Source organism: Dromiciops gliroides, chromosome 4 (genome assembly GCF_019393635.1).
Source record: "Dromiciops gliroides isolate mDroGli1 chromosome 4, mDroGli1.pri, whole genome shotgun sequence".
Lineage (NCBI taxonomy): Eukaryota > Metazoa > Chordata > Mammalia > Microbiotheria > Microbiotheriidae > Dromiciops > Dromiciops gliroides.
Genome location: NC_057864.1, coordinates 357,077,138 through 357,100,018, shown reverse-complemented (window position 1 = coordinate 357,100,018; position 22,881 = coordinate 357,077,138). Strand labels below are relative to the sequence as shown.

At 35.4% G+C, this 22,881-nt stretch overlaps 1 protein-coding gene across 1 annotated transcript in view; it reads left to right on the top strand.

Moving 5' to 3' along the window:
* The first annotated feature begins 3,606 nt into the window (after positions 1-3,606).
* Positions 3,607-22,881, top strand: part of LOC122755124 (triadin-like) — a 326,758-nt gene continuing 307,483 nt past the window's right edge. The window contains exon 1 of the mRNA XM_044003480.1: positions 3,607-3,668. The gene's annotated coding sequence lies outside the window, so the exon portion shown is untranslated. The remainder of the gene's footprint in view (positions 3,669-22,881) is intronic.

Here is a 22,881-nt window from a genome sequence, read left to right as displayed (position 1 = left end):
TGGAATTTTGTAGTATGGAAAAAAGGAATAATAAGAAAAAAAACAACAAAAAATTTTGAGGCACTTGCATCAAGGTAAAACTCCCAGTCAGAAATCTCTTATGCATTTCCTACTGGAATGAAGACCAGTCTCAGGGTACAGTTAACATGGGTTTTTCATATAGACTTCCTATACTTTCCTTGAATATAAAGCTAGTTGGCCACTTGTTGGGAATTTTTGATGAGGTATCTTGCAATTCTGCACTTCTATGGATGCATGATTCTGTGACTATAGCATGGTTGCATGTGCCAGTATGTTGGGAATAAATCAGAGCAGATTCTGAGAAAAGCAAAGTGAATGGGACTATTCTGTATAGTAGTTAATAACTTTATACACCTCAGTAGCTTACTTTATCATTCATGGCTATAAAAAAAAACTGATTTCAGTGCTATAGATTTAAACTCCATGATTGTAGATCGTAATACCTACCTCCTTGAAGAGACCATTTCTTGAATTTTCATGTAGCCAAAAAAAAATATATCGCTTAAGCACAAACTTTGTTATGATGAACTAACTAGATCTTAGATAAAGGGAAGTTCATCATTTGGGTATATTCTCACAATAATTTTCATAATAAGTAGGATTTGCTAGAATTTGTGATTATTAGTATAATCTTTGTTAAAGGGGAGTCAACTACATTTCATGATGAGGAGGTAGAGGGAGATGTTAGTGGAGACCTGAGGATTTTATTGACCAATAATTTACTTATGTAAACTTAAGACATCAAGAAAACATAATAGTATTTTGAGTGTTAACTTGGGCAGGAATGAAAGTATATAATAATTTTTTGTGTTTTTTTTCAATGTTTCTTGGGGCAGCTAGGTGGCACAGTGGATAAAGCACTGGCCCTGGATTCAGGAGGACCTGAGTTCAAATGTGGCCTCAGACACTTGACACTTACTATCTATGTGACCCTTGGCAAGTCACTTAACCCCCATTGACCTGGGGTTGGGGGAAAAGTAGGCACAAAAAAGGACATATTTTAGGGGCAGTTTGGTGGCACAGTGGATAAAGCACCAGCCCTGGATTCAGAAGGACCTGAGTTCAAATCTTGCCTCAGACACTTGACACTTATTAGCTGTGTGACCCTGGGCATGTCATTTAACCCTCATTGCCCTGCAAAAAAAAAAAGCTTCCAACCCAAATGAATCAAATTTTAGATATTTAGGCACTTGAAAGGGCTAAGCTTCAGTTACCTAAAATACTGGCTAATCCAGAATGCCAAGTAATATAAGTGATTTTGACCGTAATCCAAAATTCAAAAAAATCTCACCCATTATGTTTTTACACCTGATTCTCACTAATATGTATCTCTTTAGGAAAACATATCAAATGAGTTAAGGAATCCAAGTTATGGAGCACTTAAAAGATTTCATTTTATTGCCTTCAGTTAAATAGTTAAGTAGTACTGTCTGGGAAACTTATGTTGCAATGAATATGTAGACAATTGATAAATAATTCTTATGTTAAAAAGAATGCATCCAACATATTTCTGCATCCTTGAAAATAATGCTTTATTTCTATGAAGTAATCATCATTTTAAAGACTCCTCCCCAAATCTCACTAATACTAATAATTTTACCCTTTCTGTGAAAAAAAAAAAGATTTTTACTATATTCACTATGACTGGCAAATCCCTTTCTTGTATGGAGGTCTTCAGAGGACCCCATGATATCTTCTAGGCACAGGATATAGCAGGGCTTACAAAGTATAGAATGGAAAAGCATTTATTAAATGTTTTTTGTATGAAAATTTCTATGATAAGGGCTGGAAATACAAATACAAAAATTGAGATAGTTCTTGCTTACAAGGAAGTCACTTTCTAATATGGGGAGCCAACACATAAAGGAGGGTTCATATTTATGATCACTTCAAGAAAGATGAGAAGGCTCCACAGAAATTAGGGAGGGAAAGTAGAAGGGAAGCTGTCAAGGCTTTGAGGATGTGGGGTAGTAATGGCAAATTAGATGGACTCCTATCAAAACAGATAGTATGGGGGAGCTAGGTGGCGCAGTGGATAGAGTACCAGCCCTGGATTCAGGAGGACCTGAGTTCAAATTTGACCTCAGACACTAGCTGTATGAACCTGGGCAAGTCACTTAACCCCAATTGCCTCATCAAAAAAAACCAAACAAATAAAAACCAGATAGTATATCAAATGTTCCAAGAGAATCAAGTGGAGACAAGTGGAGTATTTTTGTTTTATTTTGAAGACTGCTCTATTGGATTCCCAATCTCCCAATGACTTTTTTCTCTGAGTTGATACTTAAATTTTAAAACAAATTTCTGTTTGTTCTATTCCAAAAGCATGGCAAATTTCAGTCTTAAAACAAAACTTATTTTATATACTAGTTCATTTTGAATGAGCTTTTATTCCAAAGACAAAATTTTTTTTTAAAATGTAAAACTTTTATTTAGCATTTTCTTTGGAGTGTGCTCACTGGTATCCAGGAGCAATGTTTTCTGTTTTGTGAATATTTGAATAGTCCCAAGAAGCAACCTGTAGCAATGTAATGACTGGAAGAAAACCTGTTATAAACGTAGTACTAGCTCTATTCAAAAGTCCTTATGCATGCAGGAGGTTTCTTTTCATAGCTCTAGAAGAGTGCACATGCAAATTAGAATGTTCTCCTTCCTAAACAACAAAGCCAGAGGATTCAGTTAATTCTAAAGAATTCTAAAATGGGAGAATCACAAGAAAGCAATCAGAAAAGCTGACATTTTACTAATATCTGGTTGTCACTGAGATGTTCAAAGGGGCATAGGCCTACATCAGATTCTGGAAGAAATATGCAGTTAGAATTTAGGGAGTAAAAACTAATGATAGAAAATGTGGGCATTTCATAGGGGAGCCTGCATTAGTTAATGTTTACAATTCAAGGCCCAGTTGGTATTGGTTAATTAAGAAAATCGTTTGGGGTAAGAAAGCACTCGCGAATGATTGTGGGTTTTTAAAGCAGTTCATAATAAGCCCAGAGACTCAGGGTAGCATTTCAAAGTTCAGTAGAAACAGGACTACATAATGAACTTATTTGCTATTAGGCTCATTATTTACTTAACTATAGAGCATTTATTTATGACAGAAGAAAATGTTCCCATTCCATGAAACAATGTTAACCATACTTTATCATAATATCATCTTTTGAGGTTTTTTAGTGTACTGAGGAAAAATTGATGAGTATTTCAATATGCAGGATCTCTCTCAGTTCTTATGACTTAAGCTTGAATAATTTAAAGTGAACGTTTGAAAATAGATGGTTGTATTTGATAGCATGTAGATTTTACATTAATGAAATCTGGTAGATACATTCAACATTGTGTACATCTACAAAAATAATATATTCAGGAACAGTTTGGAAGATAACTCATTCTGTGAATGCATCCACTTAAAGATCTGACCTAATAAGAGTTTTCATATTATATAACAATATGAATTTATACTTGGATTGATGAATTATGCATGTTGGAGAAAATCTAGCTTTTTATTAGAGGATATTTAAATGTTTTAATTTCTTTTCTACACAAGTTAATTCCTGTCATTTTATGTCTAGGACAAAGTCCAGCAATACCTCCTCCATCACCTGTTGGACAAGTCTCCAGACCTGAACTGTCACCATCAGCTCTTGGAGGCAAGTTCCTTATATCTTTTCCAGAGACTTTCTTATTTCAAGTCTAGCAAGAATTTTTAATGCTGTTCTCCCCTATTACCTCAGAATGCTATTGTGGAGTATGATTATTCTTTCTTGGCATTTCATATTTATATACCCTAGAAAACCAAAGTATTTTCCCAAAGAATTCTAAGCTCACAATCTTCAGTTTGGGGAAGTCTGCCTATGTTTGCAAAAAAGAAAATTAGCAGGGAACATTGGGTCAGAGATAAATTCTACCATGCTTGTTATCATAAACATACTTTCTCAAGGTGGTCTTAGGATAATTTAGAATGCTTGCAGTATGCCTTTGTGAAAAAAATGATGCTCAGAGAAATTAACAAAACAAAAACAGTTCATGTAGATATAGATATTGTTGGTTATTTTAGTATGTGGCAGATCCTTAGAGTGAATGTCAAAATGTCATGTGGCATCCATTATTTTATTGTTTCTTGGTACTAGGAGATGAAACTACTATCTATTTTTCTTTATATCTTAGAGAATCAGTGGTAGAAAGGATAAAGTGGGGAAGTACCTTTTGTAAGAAATTAAAATTCACTATACTGTTAGTTTGGAACCTTGCCACTTGTTCTTATTTAGGGTAGACAAAAAGCCAGAACTTTGATTTTAAGCATCAGTTGTCAACTCTCAGGATGAGGGGCTGAGGAATTAAGAAATCTATAACTTTCATTGAAAAGGTACCTATCTCTTAAAAAAACAACATAGAGATGGAGGGATAACTCTGTTATTCTCCCAAACCTTAAGATTAGCTTGATTTTTATAGAAGAAAAGCTGTCCACTTTTTATTCTGCTTTTCTTTAACTGCTATTCTTAAATACCAGCACTTGTGTTACTCCATATATTATTCCAACCATGATCCCTACATTGAAAGAAATTCTTTCTCTGACTTTCCTAGATTTATTGGCCTCAATCCTACCCTTACATCTATTACATTTCACCCTGTATAATACTTGTGTGCAGAGTATACTCTCTCTTACTTCTACATATGCCGCCTTCCCCCTATTAGCTTATACACTTGTTCAGGGCAGGTACTGAAAAACTTTAATCTTTAGATCTCCAAGTACCAAACACAGTGCCTTGCACATGTTACTTAATGACCTACTTTTTAACTGAATTAAGGGGCTCTCCCATATACTTCCTTCTTCCTGAATCTCATAGATGTGATACAACACTTTTTCTAAATGTTTAGTCATCTCAGTTCTCTTCTAATATATGCAAAATCATTTGTATTGTTGCATACCCTGTTTGTCTTCCCCGGATATCTGCAGAAATGATAGCAGTGTTAACCTATAAATTTAGTGCTCTCCTGTTGGCAAGAAACTTGGGAACTTATACTTTTGATTGAATTTTGTTTGCTTAATGACACATTAATAGGACAGACTTTTTACTAACAAATCTGGGGTTTTAGCCAATAGCTTAACACATAGTCACATAAGGTGGAACATGAACAAATCTGTGAGGAGAGGCAAGCAAAATAACTAAGGCAGCAACATTAGCTCTATGTCTGGGCCTGTTTAACTGTATGTTTTACTCAAAAATGATTTCTGAGTACTGGTTTAGTCTTTCTCTCTTTATCCTCTCGCAGATAATTATAGTTTAAGGTCTATGAGTATTTACAATAGGTGATCAGAAGTAACTTTGGATTCAGTGAAACCCTCATCCAGAATTGAAACGTTTTGTGCTATTCTAAACGCCACTATTTACTCTCAAAGCTCTTTAAGGAAATGAAATACATTGGGTGGGGGAGGTGTGAACAACTATCCTCAATATTATTTCAGGGCTATTATATTTTAGTTTTACCCATGGTAATACTTATCCAGAGTATATTGAGACCATACCATGCACAAGTAAGTAAGACAAAGAGCTTTAAGCTGAACCCACCATTCAAAACATGATAGGCACCTTAAATGGCTCCATAGAATTAGCCTTGTATCCTTTAGCTTAATTCAGTTTATGGTTCCTTGCAGTTTCATGGAAAGGTGGACACAAATAACTGGATATTCATATACCCTCTTTCCTCTGCATATGTTGGAGTTCAAGCAAGGGATCTATTCCAGGGTTAATCTAGGCCCTCAAAAACTGAAATGGGTTAGAAGTTGGTCAGACCAGGCAGGTATAGTAGCTGAGGTATTATGAATTGAGTATTGCACTATACATGTTTGGAACCATTGGAAAGGCAATCAAGGTTGGTATCAGAAAAAAAAAATTAACTCAGTTGAGCAGGGGAGGCCAAAGTATGATTGGCAAGGCTGAATTTGGATATAGATTGGAAAAAAAGTGAGACTAGGATATAGGACATAGATGGAAATTATCTGATAGGCACTTATAGGGATCAGAATTTGAAATCCATTAAATACTCATGGTATCCCTATCTTCTCTTAATAGCCCAGGTAAAAAGATTAGCCAAACAGTATAGATCTGTTTCTTTGAGTTTTTCTTTGATTATCCATTTCCTATCTGCCCCCCAGAAGACAATATTTGTCCCCAGATGAGGACCCAACTGCATATTCCTCTTAGTATATCTCATCCTCATGGTTTGATTCTTTCCATAGGAGGAAACAATGAGATCCTCAAAACTGGGTATTCTGGTGTTCTCACAGATCTGATAATGTTCATAGGCTGGACCTAGCCACACATATAATCTGTGACTGAGCAGTCAGATTTACTCAGAATGTCTAAAAGTTCACCCTGGATATGTTGGTCAATCACAAATATTGCCAATATTTTAAGTTGGCTTGCCAGATGCCCAAGCACACAAAGAAAAGAGAGAGAGAGAGAGAGAGAGAGAGAGAGAGAGAGAGAGAGAGAGAGAGAGAGATGGAATATTGCAGGGGTGAATTAAAGAGTCATTACAGAAATGGAGATTCAACATAGTACCTCTTGCTCCAAATCTGGCTAAGTATGTAAAAAATGTGCTGAAGAATTCCATAGCCTTCACAAACTGGATATTTTAATACATGTACATTTATAGTGAAAAAACCATAGAAAATTAATTTAACCAGCATGGGGCCAACAAGAAACTAAAGGAGTACATTTAGTTTAAATATTAAATGTGAATCTAAAATTCTTTTAGGATCCTTAAAATTATCTAGCATCTAAAACTTTATGTGAAGTCAAATTCCTCTTGGGAAAATAATTTTCTAATTGCTGATTAACTGAGATAATTCCTGAATCTAATCAACATAATGCTGGTAAGACAGCTTTAATGCTTATTGTATTAAATAATTAAGGCCTTGAAAATATCCCATTTCCAAAGATCTGAGATTTTGCATTTTTCCTATGACCTGTTTGTGTATCCAGTAAATACCCAATTTATATAAACTAATATCAATTTTTCTAACTGACAGAAATTTAAAAATAGAAAAAACAACATTCTACTACTCATACCTGGCAGTCTTCAAAGGAAAGTTTGTTTTAATGTATATAAAGCTATATAGAAAACCCTATCCCTCATTACAGTCATGTGTTCATAAGCTTTAAGTAGTGAGAGAATTGGCTTGGAGTTTATAGAACCCTTGGCTAAAAGGCCAGTATTAGATTTCCTTTTGAATTTGATATGTAATAGCCCATGTGAATTAAAATAATTTGACAGAAAAACAGTTTAGTGACTCTTTATCTCATTGTCAAAGTGCATTTAGGACAAGAGATATACTATAAATAATATTGGTACCTTAGGCTTGACATGAACATAACTGTTGTTGTTAAGAAGATGCACATAAATCAGGCAATGCCAATCTGCTCGATTGAGGCTGACTTTGATAGTCAGATGATTCAAATGTTTGGATTCTGCTTATCACCAAACAGAGGTCCATAAAACATTAAGCAGTAAATGTTAGTGTCCATCAAACTGTTGCTTGGCAAAAGGTTGTTATTTGTCAAGTGGGGACACTTGGTTGCCATTGTTATATTTACAGATTAGCTTGATTTGGCACTTAATTCTTAGAATTTAGTCACTTTTGTTTAAGTTTAATAATACCCAAGTACCAAAATAAAAGAGGTATGAAAATACATGAAAGTATTAAAAGACATTAATGACCCAGCATGCTATAGAGGCCATAGCAATTGGTTTGAGCAAATAGATTATAATGAGATTATATTGAACAGTCAATTGTTCCAAAGTTTTGTGTGCTTTATTTTCTTTTAAAAAAAGAATGAAAGAAATTCATATTGGTAACAGAAAGGGGCTATGTAGCACCATCTTTCTGTCAAATCTTATAGTTTTCTATTTTAGTTCAAGAAGCCCAACCGATCACCTGGTCATGAAGTCAGTTCTATACCAGGGAGGCAGTATATGAGAGGGTGAAGAGGAAGGAAGGAAATATGTTTAAGTATCTGCTATGTACCAGACAATTTGCTAAGATCTTTACAAATATTATCTTGTTTGAACCTCACAACAACCCTGGGAGGTAGGTGCTATTATAGACATACCTCACAGCAAATCAATGTCTGAGGTCAAATTTGAACTCAGATCTTCCTGATTCCTGGCCCAGGTCTCTAACCACTGTACCACCAAGAGTCAAAAACCCTAGATTTGTGCTCAGGCTCTGCTACCTAATATGTCTTAGTTTCCTCATCTCCAAAGCTGGACTAATAATATTTAAAGTAACTACATCCTGGGAGAACTGTGGAGATCTGATTACCTTAAGACTAGGCATGTAAAATTCTTTGTCACTGCAAAACCTTGTATAATCCTAAATTACACATTTCAAACTAAAATTACAATGGCCCAAAGTTGTTTTTGTTGTTGGTGATATTATTTGTTTGTTTATTTATTTTTTTTATTTGGCAAGAATAATAGGAATTACCTCTCACACCAGAAAGTATTTTGAAAATAGACAAGAATGTGCAGAGTTGCTATCAGTACTCATTGCTATGGAGACAATCAAACCTTTTCATCGGGGTCCTCACACTGAGAATCTGCCCAGGAAGGGCCATTTTCAAGTTACATGAGAGTATGGGCTTTGTCAGGGCCTCCAGTCATACAGATGTGCAGTTTGTAACTTCATTAACATAATGGATTTGGAAGCAGGACATATTTAGTATTAATCAAGTTGTTTTTAGTGAGGTTGATTGTGTGCAGCCCCCTTGAGGCACGATTTTAGGTCTGACCTTCCTCATGGCCAGGATACAGATAAAATTGAAAGTTTGGTTGGGGGATGGGAGTAGAGAAAAGGAACTCAAATATGGTGTTTACCTTTTAGTAAACGAATGACAATCTAGTGTTAAATACAAAATGTTACTTTACTATATTATTAAGTAATAGGAACTATGTATAATAGTCAGCTTTTTATATGGCCATATAAAAAACTTAGGATCAAAAACCCCATCTCCTTTTGAATTATCCCTCCAGGGACTTAGGTTCTGGATTTGTCTTAGAATGAACTCTCTCAGAGACAATAGTACTAATTTTATCTTAATGCATCAGACGATAGAGAAATCGGGCATATAGATGCAAAATTAGACCCAAGATTAGTTGTAGTCAGTGGACAAAATACTTATGCTTTTTTCTGGCTCTCAAAAAGGTTTGTCAGGGGCAGCTAGGTGGCGCAGTGAATAGAGCACCAGCCCTGGAGTCAGGAGGACCTGAGTTCAAATCTGGCCTCAGGCACTTAACACTTACTAACTGTGTGACCCTGGGCAAGTCACTTAACCCCAATTGCCTCACACACACAAAAAAACACCCAAAACAAAAAAAAAGAAAAAAGGTTTGTCACAGGTCCTGTTAACGGTATCTCATTTAAGGTGGGGGTATTTCTATCTTTCTATCACAGAGGAACAATGAACCCACTCCCAGAAAACATTTTTGCATCAGTCATGAGTTTTTTCTAACAATTATCAAAAATAGGAGTTGGAGCTGTCTTCCCACTCTGTTCATATATATATATATATATATATATATTGGGGGCAATGAGGTTTAGGTAACTTGCCCAGGGTTTCACACCTAGCAAGTGTCAAGTGTCTGAGGCTGGATTTGAACTCAGGTCCTCCTGAATCCAGAGTGATGCTTTATCCACTGCTCCACCTAGCTGCCCCTCCAGTGCCTTTCTTTAAGGAGGGCAGAAACTTAATTCTCTGGCCTATTTCACTCTGCATCTGCTCTTCTCTTTGGTTTAAACTCCATGGAACAAGAGGGTTGCCCTGCCCTTAACCTCTGCCTTCTTGTTTCCTTTTATATATTTTCTCCTTTCATTAAATTGTAAGTACTTTGAGAGCATGAACTGACTTCCTTTTTATTTATTGTATTATTGGCACTTTATACAGTGTCTAGCTATATTCTGTGATTAATAAATGTTTATTGTATTGAACTGCATCTAGTCTAACCTACTCATTCTATAGATGAGGAATTTGGGACCCAGAGTGATGAAATGACATGATCAGAATTTGACAATACAGTGAAAACAGTTAGTCTTAGAACCCAGGTCATACTCCCAGATCGGCATGTTCTTTGTTTTTCATCATACATCTGTTTTCCAGAGATCTGGCCATTCCAATCCCAACAGTTTCTTTGTATACACAATCCTACCTTCATACCAAGAATAGAGGTGAACTTTACTATTAAAAAAAAGTTAAACAGAAGACTGGAGAAATTATGGTCTAATATTATTAGAGAACTACTCGTAGCCATCATGTTAATACAAGTCTACATATGAAATGCAGACTTAAACTATTGTCTATAAAGTACATATATTCACATTCAGTTATACTTTTTTCATTTACTTTCATTCTAATTCATGATATGTTCTGACATGAAAGTAAACAAGGATAATAGTAATAAAATTATAATCAAGAATTCTCACATCTAATTCAAGGGCCATTCTACTTATCTCAGTGTGTGATGTATTACTTTTAAGTTTCCTCACAAAACTATCAGAAGTAGAGACACAACCAAATCACATAACATTTCAAACTCATCCAACTGTAACACTACCTTACTTTCCCCATTTGTGTATGGGCGCATTGAATGCTTCTGATATATCTTTGCTGTTATTTACATTTTCATGTTTTAATTAAATACTTTTGCCATTAGATATGTATGTCACTTGCATAGAATAGTCTTACAATAGAGAGTGAAGAATAGTGAATAAGGTCTGAGTCTGTGAAGTACATAATTTACTTCCCTCAAGGATTCACAGCATATTGAGAATAACAAGTTTCCAAAGTAATGTAAGACCAAAGAGATGTGTAATATATGATGACATGGTTCTTTGAGTCCCTATATTCCCTTTTTCATATTTCTATTCTTTATCACCTTGGAAAGTTTTCTATTCACTTCTTTTTATACTAATAATGATATATTATATTTGTACAGAGATCTGAAAATTCTTTGCATACCTTTTCCTCTGATAAAATGACAGTAGTAGTAGTACTAGTGGTAATAGTACTAGCAGCAGTAGCAGCAGTAACTAGCATTTAATTATTATTTTAAAACTTTTAAGGCACTTTACAAATACCTCATTTTCTCTTTCATTTTATACATAAAGAGAACAAAGCTCAAAAAGTTTAAATGACTTTTCCCAATCAAATAGCAAATAACTAGAAAAGCCAGAATTAGAATCCAGAATTTACTCCCAATCCAATCACTTTTTCTATTATATCAGATTGACTTTTTTTTAATTGGGAAGACAGTGAACTGTATGATGAAAAGTAAAAAGTAAAAAAATAAAACAATAAAAGATAAGTGTGGTGCTGGCTTATTTCATTAACACTATTGGACAATAGTGTTTATCTGACTCCAGTCAGAAATAATTCTTTTTTTGAAGGTTGGGTGTGGCAAAATAGGCAAAAATATGCCTCTTCTCTTGTTAATGGACAGACTGTCACAGACACATATTCTTTTTTTTTTTTTTCTGTGGGGCAATGCAGGTTAACTGACTTGCCCAGGGTCACAAAGCTAGTAAATGTCAAGTGTCTGAGACTGGATTTGAACTCAGGTCCTCCTGAATCTAGGGTCAGTGCTTTATCCACTGTGCCACCTAGCTGCCCCCACACATATTCTCTTTAAATAGATAAGTACAAGAACATTTCCTTTAACATTCATTAATTTTTGGCAGTAGTTTCATGTTGGTATTAAAAGTAAACTTGAGCAGGCAGCTAGGTGGCCCAGTGGATAAAGCACCGGTCCTGGATTCAGGAGGACTTGAGTTCAAATCCAGTCTCAGACACTTGACACTTATTAGCTGTGTGACCTTGGACAAGTCACTTAACCCTCATTTCCCCACCAAAAAAAAAGAAAAGAATAAGAGAAAAATAAATTTAAGAGTCTGAGAGTTTGTAGGGGCCTTAGAGATAAAAAACTACAAGTTTCATTTTTGACATTTTATAGCTCCAAGAGAGTAGCTCAGGATAATGAGATTGTTATTTAAGATGTTAATGTGAAACATTTTTAACATTTGTTTATCCACGTTTCTTAGTTTCTAGTGCATTCAGTTGGTGTATATTTAGTACAGTCTCCAAAATACAGTAAACCCTCATTCAAGTTTCCCTTTCCTTAAAGTTAAAATATTTTTTAAAAATATTTGAAATGTTTAAAATGTCCACATATAGCTTCCCCCCACAATAATTCTACTTTATCATAATTCTTCCATTCCTTGCTTAATGCTTTCTACCCTTTTTCTCTCTTGGCCATCTTTTTTTCCTCTCTGTTTTTTCTATTCTGCTCTTTTCATTCCAAAACACAATCAGCTTCTTATTGTCTTGTCTCCTTCATTTCTATACCCTTCCCTCTAATCTACCTGTTTTATTATAGCTATAGAACCAAATAGTACTTTATGTAGAATGCTCACTTGCAGTGGCTTAGTCTTCTATATTTGTTTTGATGTTTCCCCCCCAAAAGTGAAGAGACACTTGGTTATTATGTATTAATATTCAGGATGAGTAAAAACATTAATATTTGTTGAGAAGGAGGTAGAAAAATTGTGGGAAAAAGCAAACAACCTGACAACTTTATAAGACTCTTTGAATGAAAGAGGAAAAACTGGGAGCATTCCTTCTGTTCATATTCAACTTCATTCTATCATCTGATTGATATAATTCAGCCTTTCAGTGATGGAATTTTGGTGCAGTTTAAGTTGTACATTGTTAGATGTGAGCTTTTGGTTTATTCTTGTTGTTAATTATCTGTTCAATTAATGAGCATGTATTTTTCTCCCACACACTGGAAAGAATTTTTTTTAAAGAATAAAGGTTTTTTTTTAAATAAATATGCATTCTTAAAACAAAGTTCGATATTGAATATGTCCAAAGACATGTTTCTTATTCTACATATTTAGACCATCATCTATCAAAAGGTGGATAGCATTCTTTATCAATCCTCTGGAATCAAGAATGATTATTTCATTGATAATAAGAGTTCTTTAAGTCTTTCAAATTTGTTTATCTGGCAGCTAACAAAGAGTCTATCAATCATGCAATGGCTGAACAAATGATAGTATATGAATGTAATATAATACTATTGTGTTATAAGAAACCAAAAAGGGGATCATTTCAAAGAAGCATGGGAAGGCGTATCAAATGCTATTACAATGAAGGGGCAGAACTAGCACTGTTTATATAACAACAAAATGCATTGTTGATTGACTTTGTTTAACTGAACTTTTATGTTACAAGATAGAGTGCAGTAGAGGTGGGGTAGTCATTGAGATGTGATGCCAAAAAAAAAATTAAGAACCAATGAGGGTTTGGGATATCTTACAAAATTCCATGCAATAGGTAATTCAATAGACTTGAACAAGGGTAGTATTTGTATGAATTGAGAGATAGAGTTAGATTATGAGATGTTGTGGAGGTAGGAATGACAAGATTTGGTTTATCATTATTACTCTGTCCATATTCAGTGTTCACCATGATTGGTTATATGTGGTGTAGGAGAGTCAGAAGTCACTAAAGTTGCGCATCTGGGAGACTGGAAGATGGTAGTTCACTTGACAGAAATAGAGAAGTTAGGAAGAGGGTTAGATTTTTTTTTGGGGGGGGGATGACAGTGAGGTCTGTTTTAGACTTTTTGGGTTTTTGATATTTATAAGACATAAAATCGTTGATATATTTATTTTTGTTGTCAGACTCAAAGTAATGAGAATAAAGGAGGGAATCTGGGACTGAATCAGAAAGGTCAATGACATTGCTGGAAAACTAGAGGGAAAGAATGGAGCAGGTTTGACTTTTCCAATGATACCATCTATACCTTTCCTGCCTGTTACTTAATTTATGTATTAGGGTGATTGTTTATGAACTGAAAATAGCCACTGGCAATAGTGATGTTGATTCGTGGTTGTCTTTCCTATTTCACATTGCTACTTTCTCAACTTTTGCTTCCATGATTTCTTTCTTTTCTTTTTTTTTTTTTTGGTCCTGATTTCATTTTTCTATGCTGTGTTGCTTTTATCCTGCCTTTCTCCCTGACTGTCAAGACCACCCCCCAGTTCAGCTCTAGGAAAGAAATGTTTAAGTCTTAAGGAGAAAGAACAGTTTCTTTTAAGTGAACATACCCAGTAGTGTGTTTCCATCACTTTCACTGCCTGTACTAAATATGTCTGGAAAGCAGCCAAGAAGTAATAGAGATAACTTCAGGGAACTGTATACAGAGAAAAAAAAATAGTATTCATAGCAGCCATCTTTGAAAGCCATCTCACAACTCTGAGCATTATCACTGGCTCTCCCCCATGTCTGGAATGCACTCCTTCCTCATGCCCTCTTAGCCTTTCTAGCTTCTTTCAAGCCCCAGCTAACATGCTACCTTCTAGAGAAAGCCTTTTCTGATAATCCTTAATTCCAGTGCCTTTCCTCTGTTGTTGATTATGCTCAGTTTATCGTGGGTATATCTTGTTTGTAAGTAGTTGTTTGCATATTGTCTCTGCCATTAGACTGTGAATTCCTTGAGAGCAAGGAATTTGATTTTTGCATCTTTCTTTGAATATCCAGAGCTTAATATGGTGTCCAGAACACAGTGCCTGGGAGTGGTTAATAACTTTTTATTAACTGATACCTTATGAAAAAAACTGAAAAGAGCCCCTGTCATCTTTCCAAAGGAGACTTTTCACAACATTTATCATCTGTAAGAACATTAGTAAATTAGAGAACAATCGAAAGAAAAGTGATTAGGATAGTGAGAAGAATGGTAAACATAACAAAGGAGGATCAGTTTTAAAAAGTGGAGATATTTAGTAAGGAGACTAGGAGATTTATGAAAAACTTAATTGTCTTTAGACTTCAATTTCTTGGCTCCAGAAGGCTGAACTTAGAACAACAGGTAGAAGTTAAAGAGAGGGAGATTTCAATTTGATTTAAGGGAAAACTTTCCAACAATTAGAGCTATCAAAAAGTGGAATGAATAGTTTTAGGAAATAGTAAGTTCTTCTGAATTGGAAATAGTTAAGCAGAGATTTCTTTGTCAAGGATATTTTAAGGGAGATTTTTATGCAGATTTGGGTTGGGTTTGATAATCTCTGGGGGCAGCTAGATGGTACAGTGAATAAGCAGCTAGGCCTTGAAATCAGGAAGATTCATATCCTTCAGTTCAAATTCAGCCTCAGACACTTAATAGTATGTGATACTGGGAAAGTCACTTAAACCTGTTTGACCTCTGTTCCTCATATGTAAAATGAGATGGAGAAGGAAATGGTGAACCATTCCAGGGCCTTTTTCAACAAAATCCCAAATGGGATCTCGAAAAGTTGGACACAACTGAAAAATGACTGAACAACAAGATGACCTCTGAGGTCTCCTCCAACTCTGAAATTCTGTGACTTTTTTGACAAGAATAACAAAATGAAATTTAATTGGGTTGTGATTTTGCTTCAGAAAAAATTAATAGGACAGCAGATAAAAAAAAAAGCTAAGGTTGAACTGCAGAAATTTTTTTTCCCCAAAAGAGGCAAGTAGTAGGGTGATCTATATGCTATGGCATCCAAACAAATTATGCCTAAAGTTTAGTGAAGTTTAAATCAGAAATCTGTATGGGGCATTTTCTATTTTTCCTCTGTTTCTTCCTTTGAAAACCTTCAAATTTTTCTAAATAAACTATTAGAAAAAAATAGATTCCCTCCTCTCTCCTTATCTGTGTTGAAAAACAAGAGAGACATGAGAGACATGAGAAAAATGAGAAGCGAGAGAGAGAGAGAGAGAGAGAGAGAGAGAGAGAGAGAGAGAGAGAGAGAGAGAAAATCTGTATGGCCTGAAAGAATAAGATAAAAGTGAAAAACTAGCAGGGCCAACTAGTAGCAGGATTTTGGAACCTCTTTCTGTCAAGACCTCCTGCACCAACTTTCTACAGCCAAAACATGCTAATGACAGGAAACACTATTTCTTCACATGTGAACATATGTTTTGAGAGAGAAGGAGAGAAGATTGAGAGGGAAAAAAGACAGGGAGGCAAAGACAGTGAAAAGAGGAGAAGAGAATTAAGGATAAGGCAACATTTGAATTTGTGTGTGAAGTAACAGCTAACTATGAAAATTCTGACAAGAATCTTCTTAATATGCTTTCAAAATATTTTATACAAATCCTTCAGTTCTCAAAGTGCCTGTATAGGTAATCATGCTGATGAAACAGATATCAGCTCTCTCCTTTTTGGTCCTACTATTAAAGATGGAGCCTATTCAAATTACATGAGGCTGTTCCACCAATGACAAAAACACATAAACTATACCTTTGGTGGTATGGTTACAAATTTCATCCTGGAAGGACCTGTTGGGGCTTTAGAACGTTACTGTAGGTATCATAATGATAAGCAATTACATCGATATTGAAAGTTTTATATATATATATATATATATATATATATATATATATATATATATATATATATATATATATATATATAATCACACACACATGTATATGTATATGTGTGTATATGGGTGGGGTAGCTAGGTGGTGCAGTGGATAAAGGACTGACCCTGGATTCAGGAGCACCTGAGTTCAAATCCGGCCTCAAACAATTGACTTGTATATATGTGTGTATATATATGCATATGCAATATACATATATGTTATCTTATTATTGCAGTTTTTCAGATAAGAGAACTGAGGAACACATAAAATAAATTACCTTACTTCACTAAGATCACTCAACTAATAGGTCAGAATTGGAACTTGAACCCAGGGTTCCTATTTTCATTTTTTTTTTTGTGATGCAAATGGGGCTAAGTGACTTGCCCAGGATCACACAGCTAGTAAGTGTTAAGTGTCTGAGGCCGGATTTGAACTCAGGTCTTCCTGACTCCCGGCCTGGTGCTCCATCCACTGTGCCACCTAGCTGCCCCCCTATTTTCATTTTACTTCAGTACCTCTCCAATATATTATGCTCCTGTCCTACCTGAGCCAGAAAGGAGGCAGATTTGAGGATAGTTACTGCCTCCAGAGAAGCCTACTATTTTCCATCATGGCAGATCTTTGAGGATGTAGTAAGGGTTGTGTGATGGTAAGTGACATTGTATGATATGATTATGGATTTGAGTCAGATTAAACTCTGAGGATGGGGTCTGGAAGGTACCCAGCCCTGCCCCAGTATAGTTAGTTTAGAAGTTTATTGCTTGTCAAATTCTCACTGTCTCCTTTAAGTTTTATTGCCAATTAACAGTATTTTTACTTCTGCTCAGTCTCCCCACTTGTCAGCTACATATTAGTTTTGTCTGCAATCCATCATGTGTCAGAACCCCAGTCAGTGGGTCAGGGAGTTTGCCCACCAATTCAATACTCGGGACTCAAGAAGAAAGGATGGGGCTCAGCACAGGATGCAGCAATTAAGTTGAGACCAGATGTTAAGTGACATGTCTCTTTTTCTCAGAGCAGAATCCCCTTGGCCCTGGGGTCCCAACAATGGATTATTCTTTTCTTCCCAACATAGCCGAAGATAAATTTTAACCCTGTCATCCTTCTAGAATTAACACGACTACAGAACAATGCTGAAGCACCTGAGTGACACTTCCTGTTATTCAGGTTGAATATCTTTAGAGACAGGGGCAGGGAGAGGGGAGTCAGTAGGAACTGTGAGATCTGAAACATCTGACTGTCACTCCCCTGTTTCCTCTTCTTTTGGTTTGACCTTGTTCCCCCTCCCCTTTTCCCTCTTGTTCCTGGAACACGTATGCATGTCTCCATACATTGATGGCGAGCTGAACATGCACCCTGGGTGAGACAGGATTGGATGTTAGATTGTGAGCTCGACCTAGTATGTGTGGGGACTTCTCCTCTGACCAACATTCCTATATAAGGTCAAGGCATGTATTAGCTGGCGCGGTTCAGGTATTGAGCTTGCCCATTCCTATGGGAATATAATAAATCTGTCTCTGCTTGACTTGGTGGTCTCCTCGAGTTATTTGGGTAAACTGAGGCAGTTTGCTCCATACAACATTATGTGGAACAGAGAGATAAAATGTTCTCTGCTGACTGAGATAAATTTATATCACAGGAACCAGAGCTGAAAGAATTGCTGAAGATCCTCTTGTTCAGGGGTTCTTGACCTTTTTATGTGTCATGTATCTCTTTGCCAATCTGGTGAGGCCTATGGACCTCTTCTCAGAGTTATGCTGGTAAAAGCATAAAATAATATACAAAGAATTACAGAGGAAATAATTGTATTGAAAGAAAAATGGGATTATTTTTTCCTATTTAAGGTCATGAATGCTCTGAAATCTATAGACAGATGCATAGAACCCAATTAAAAATACTTGATCTAGTCCAACCTTCTCATTTTATAGATAAGGAAACTGAGACTTAGAGATTAGGAGTGATTCTCTGAAGTCATAGGGGCGGTAAGAAGCAAAACTAGGATTCAAACCCAGATCCTCTAACCCAAAATCCACTGAGCATAAATTGTACCTGATTAAGGTCTACTAATGTCTTCCTTCTTAAACAAGTATTTGGGGCAGCTAGGTGGTGCAGTGGATAAAGCACTGGCCCTGGATTCAGGAGGACCTGAGTTCAAATCCGGCCCCAAAGATTTACTAGCTGTTTGACCCTGGGCAAGTCACTTAACACTCATTGCCCCACAAAAACAAAGAAACCAAAACCAAACCAAAACCTAAAAAAACCCAAAACATGTATTTGCTGCTTGAGCAAATTGATTTAGGATTATAACTCATCTCAACTAGTAATAGAGAAAATACAACATATGTGAGGAGACAACCTTGGTTCAAATCCTATTTCAGTTTACTAGTGGGCCTGGAGTCAGGAAAACCTAAGTTCAAATCTGGTCTCAGACACTTACTAGCTGTGTGACCCTGGGAAAGTCACTTAACCCTGTTTGCCTCAGTTTCCTCATCTGTCAAATGAGCTGTAGAAGAAAATAGCAAATCACTCCATTATCTTTGCCAAGGAAATCCCAAATGGTGTCATGACTGATGAAAATGACTGAACAATAACTGAAAGGTTCTTTCTCTCTCCGGAACCTATGATTTTATGTTACTCTGCAAAACATATTAGGAACATATAGTTTTATATTTAAGACCTATTCTGCAATAACCAAACATAATTGAGAGTCATTCATATAGGAAGGGGAAAAAAAAGCCCTCTCCCCTCAGCAATCTGAATATTTTAAGGAGACATTTTATATGGGTTGGAGGTGATCTTTTGTAATCAAAATCAAGTGAAGTTCGTGAAGTTTTTTGTTTGTTTTTTGTTTTTTGTTAGTGAAGTTTTTGTGTATTTTTTGAGGTGGGGGAATAAGTTAAAGTCTACATGGAAATAACATAGACATTTAAGTCATAAAATAAAAACTTTCATCTTGAAAGCTTATAGCTTTTGAACTGATCCTTGCTTTCTTGTGAAACATTGAAGCACAGTTGTAATTAGGTAGAAGACTTGGGAGGAAAAAAAAGAGTTTTGCTGAGTATAAAAGTATGGATATAGAAATAATTATTTTTAGAGTACAATGGGGTTTTCATATTTCTGAGGCCCAGATTCACAAGGATAGTAAGAAAGCAAAAACATTATGATAATGCTTTAGTCACATGGCATTCATTTAGAATTAAAAACAAACCTTTTTTCTGCAGGTGCCAATAACTAAGTTTAAGGAGGAAAATTCTAATTTTTTTCATGTCCTACAGAGTCCTTGACATTTTAGTTCAGGCAATGAAATAATTTCACACTTCATTTGTATTGCAGAAGTAGGAGCCCCAAGTCCCTTTAGTTAACAAAAGGAGTAGCCTTTCCAACTCGAAATGTGGAGGAGTCATCCTATTACAAATAAAATGAGGTTAAAAATTTAAGTTTACTTTTCAAGCCATGATTTTTTTTTGTTTTCACTATTTTTACTTTACATATATTAGAAAAGTAAAAAAATACTTTTTCTTAGTAAAATATGAATGGGAGCATGAGAGACTAATGCTTCTAAAGCACTTCATATAAATTTCCATCATATAGCCAGAAACAGCCCCCATTGGCAGGAACTTGCCATAATTCTTTAGAAATAGGTAAGTAAACAAAGATAAATAAATGAATACATAATGGATGTAGATTTATACAATAAGGAAACATTTTAGCAAATGGGGAGTTGCTCAAAGGAGCCTAATTAGCAAGAAGTTGAGGGGTCAACTGAAAAGGGTTCAGCTGACAAAGTAACTTACATATTTCCAACAAGCCTGTCAAATGTCTGACAAGTCCTCTTCCTCCTGGTCAGATAGTCAGTGATTACAGGAAATTATGGGGCATTCTTTGACTTCTTGAGACTCAAATCAGACTGCTTGGTAGGAGAAGAATCCCAGGGTGTGTAGCAACCTCCATGACCTCCCCACTCTTACTTATCTGCTCCATGTTTGGTTAAAGCAGCAATCTCTGCTTATCTGTCAAAGTGAGAGTCACAGGTTTAAAAAAAGACTGCAGTGAGTGTCTAATATGAAAAAGAACAGTCCTATTTTTCAGTCAGAACTGAAATCTTCATAGATTATTCTAGTCTCTATTTTGATGAAATTGAATTTATTTATATATACATGTGTATATAGGTATATATATGTTCATATCACATATAGCATACATGTTTATATACATACATATACATACACACATATAACCAAAAAGGGTTGGTTCATAAATTACACATATATGTAATATATATATATATATGTGTGTGTGTGTGTGTGTGTGTGTGTGTGTGTGTGTGTGTGTGTGTAATTTATGAACCCAACCAACCCTAGTCTCAATCAATCACAAGTACTTTCAATAAATTTTAAGAAGATGATTAAGAAAGAATCTAATAAAATGTCATTCATGTTAATTTTGGTGATAGTTTGGAATACAGTACAACACAATAGTTTTATATTTTTCATATGTAATTGGAAGACAACTTTTTTTGTTATATGAAAAAGTATAGTGCTCTTTCGATGTGAATTTGGAGGCAAAATTTAAAATGATCATGTCAAAGATTCATTTTACAATGTATTCTAACTGATTGGAACCAGAGAGTGTCAAAGTTTAGGTGAATATCAGTTTTGATTTTCACACTCTTAAGAGTCAGAAATTTCAGGAGGAAAAAAATCCAAATAATAAAGTCACTTATTTGGCAAAACAGAAACATTTCTTTTCTACCAACTGTTTTGTCAATTTGAGAAAATATTAAGCGAGCATCGCTAGTACTAAAATTTTAATTATTCTATCTAGCCCTAAAATTGAGTCATTTCCCTACCAATACTGAATTCAACATTTTGTGTTATTCCCTGCCCTCTCTGCATTCTCCATTTAAGAATACATTTTGGGGCAGTTAGGTGGTGCTGTGGATCAAGCACCAGCCCTGGGTTCAGGAGGACCTGAGTTCAAATCCAGCCTCAGACACTTGACACTTACTAGCTGTGTGACCCTGGGCAAGTCACTTTACCCTCATTGCCCTGCCCCCCCAAAAAAAATTTTAAAAAAAGGATGCACCTTTTTCATTTCTTAGTAGTGTCTCCTGTACAAAGACCTTCCAGAATCAACTTCCTACCTTTTCTACCACTTCCAGGAAGGCCATATGTGAATAAGATTAGATAACAATGTTAAAGTATCACCTCCTGATGCGCTGTTTTAGTTGACTAACTTGGAACTCAAGTGAATTCCAAAAGACAGCTAAATCCTGTTGGCAAGGAATGCACTTTGGATATGTTATTATTACTGCTCTGTTCCTTTCAAATCACAAATAAAATATGTGAGGAAATTTAGGAAGAGGAAGAATAAGATAGTTTATTAACCATATTGGATTATTTTGGTTATAGCAATTTTCTTCCTTACCATGATTTCAGTATTGAGAGAAATTAGTGACACAAGTTATATAATTTTCTTGAACAGATTTTTTTTATGATCTTAGTTTTTAATATTAATTCTGTTATTTTTTTCTGAATGCTAGTTTATTTGAAAAAATCTCTTTTATTAATTTTAATTTTAAAAGAGTCCTTGAATAAGGTAATTATTGGTAGTTATTTTTTTTGGTACAAACTCTTCAATGCCATTAGCTGTTCTAATTTCCATTTATCTCCTATACAATATTATGTTTCTTTCCTTTTTCTCACAGAAGTCAGAACTGTAAGATCCAAGTTACACACAAATTCATACACACAGGCACACACACAGAGGAATCATGTGCCTAAGAGGAAGAAGAGTGAACTCTACTTTTCCTCTTTTAGCTTAAAATGTAGGGCTTAATTTTAGCTCTTTTAGAAAGGCAAAGCTCCAACATTGTCCTTGAAGCAGTAAATAAGCATCAGTGGATATTCTTCCTTTAAGGAGAGTCTGTCTATTCTCTGAGTAGGCTAAAATAAATGTGTATTCTTCAGATGGAAATTTCTGTCCTTCTTATCAAGGAAACAGAACAATCCTGGGAAACTAAGGATTTGCAGGCTAAATTCTGTATATAGTTTAAAACTTCTATTTATCTAATGTATGGGTACCTGTTAAAAGACTCTATTTTAACTTAAAGTAAGAAATTCCTTGTGGTTATTTGCTTAATGTTTGATTGCTAAGCTATACCCAGACAATATCAGTTTTATAGATTGCTCTTAGAATAGACTACAAAGGGGACAGCTAGGTGGTGCAGTGGGTAAAGCACTGGCCCTGGATTCAGGGGGACCTGAGTTCAAATCTGGCCTCAGATACTTAACACTTACTAGCTGTGTGACCCTGGGCAAGTTACTTAACCCTCATTTCATTAAAAAAAAAAATAGACTACCAAGAGTTCTCTGGGCCAAGGGCTTCCCATTTTTTTTGAACTTTT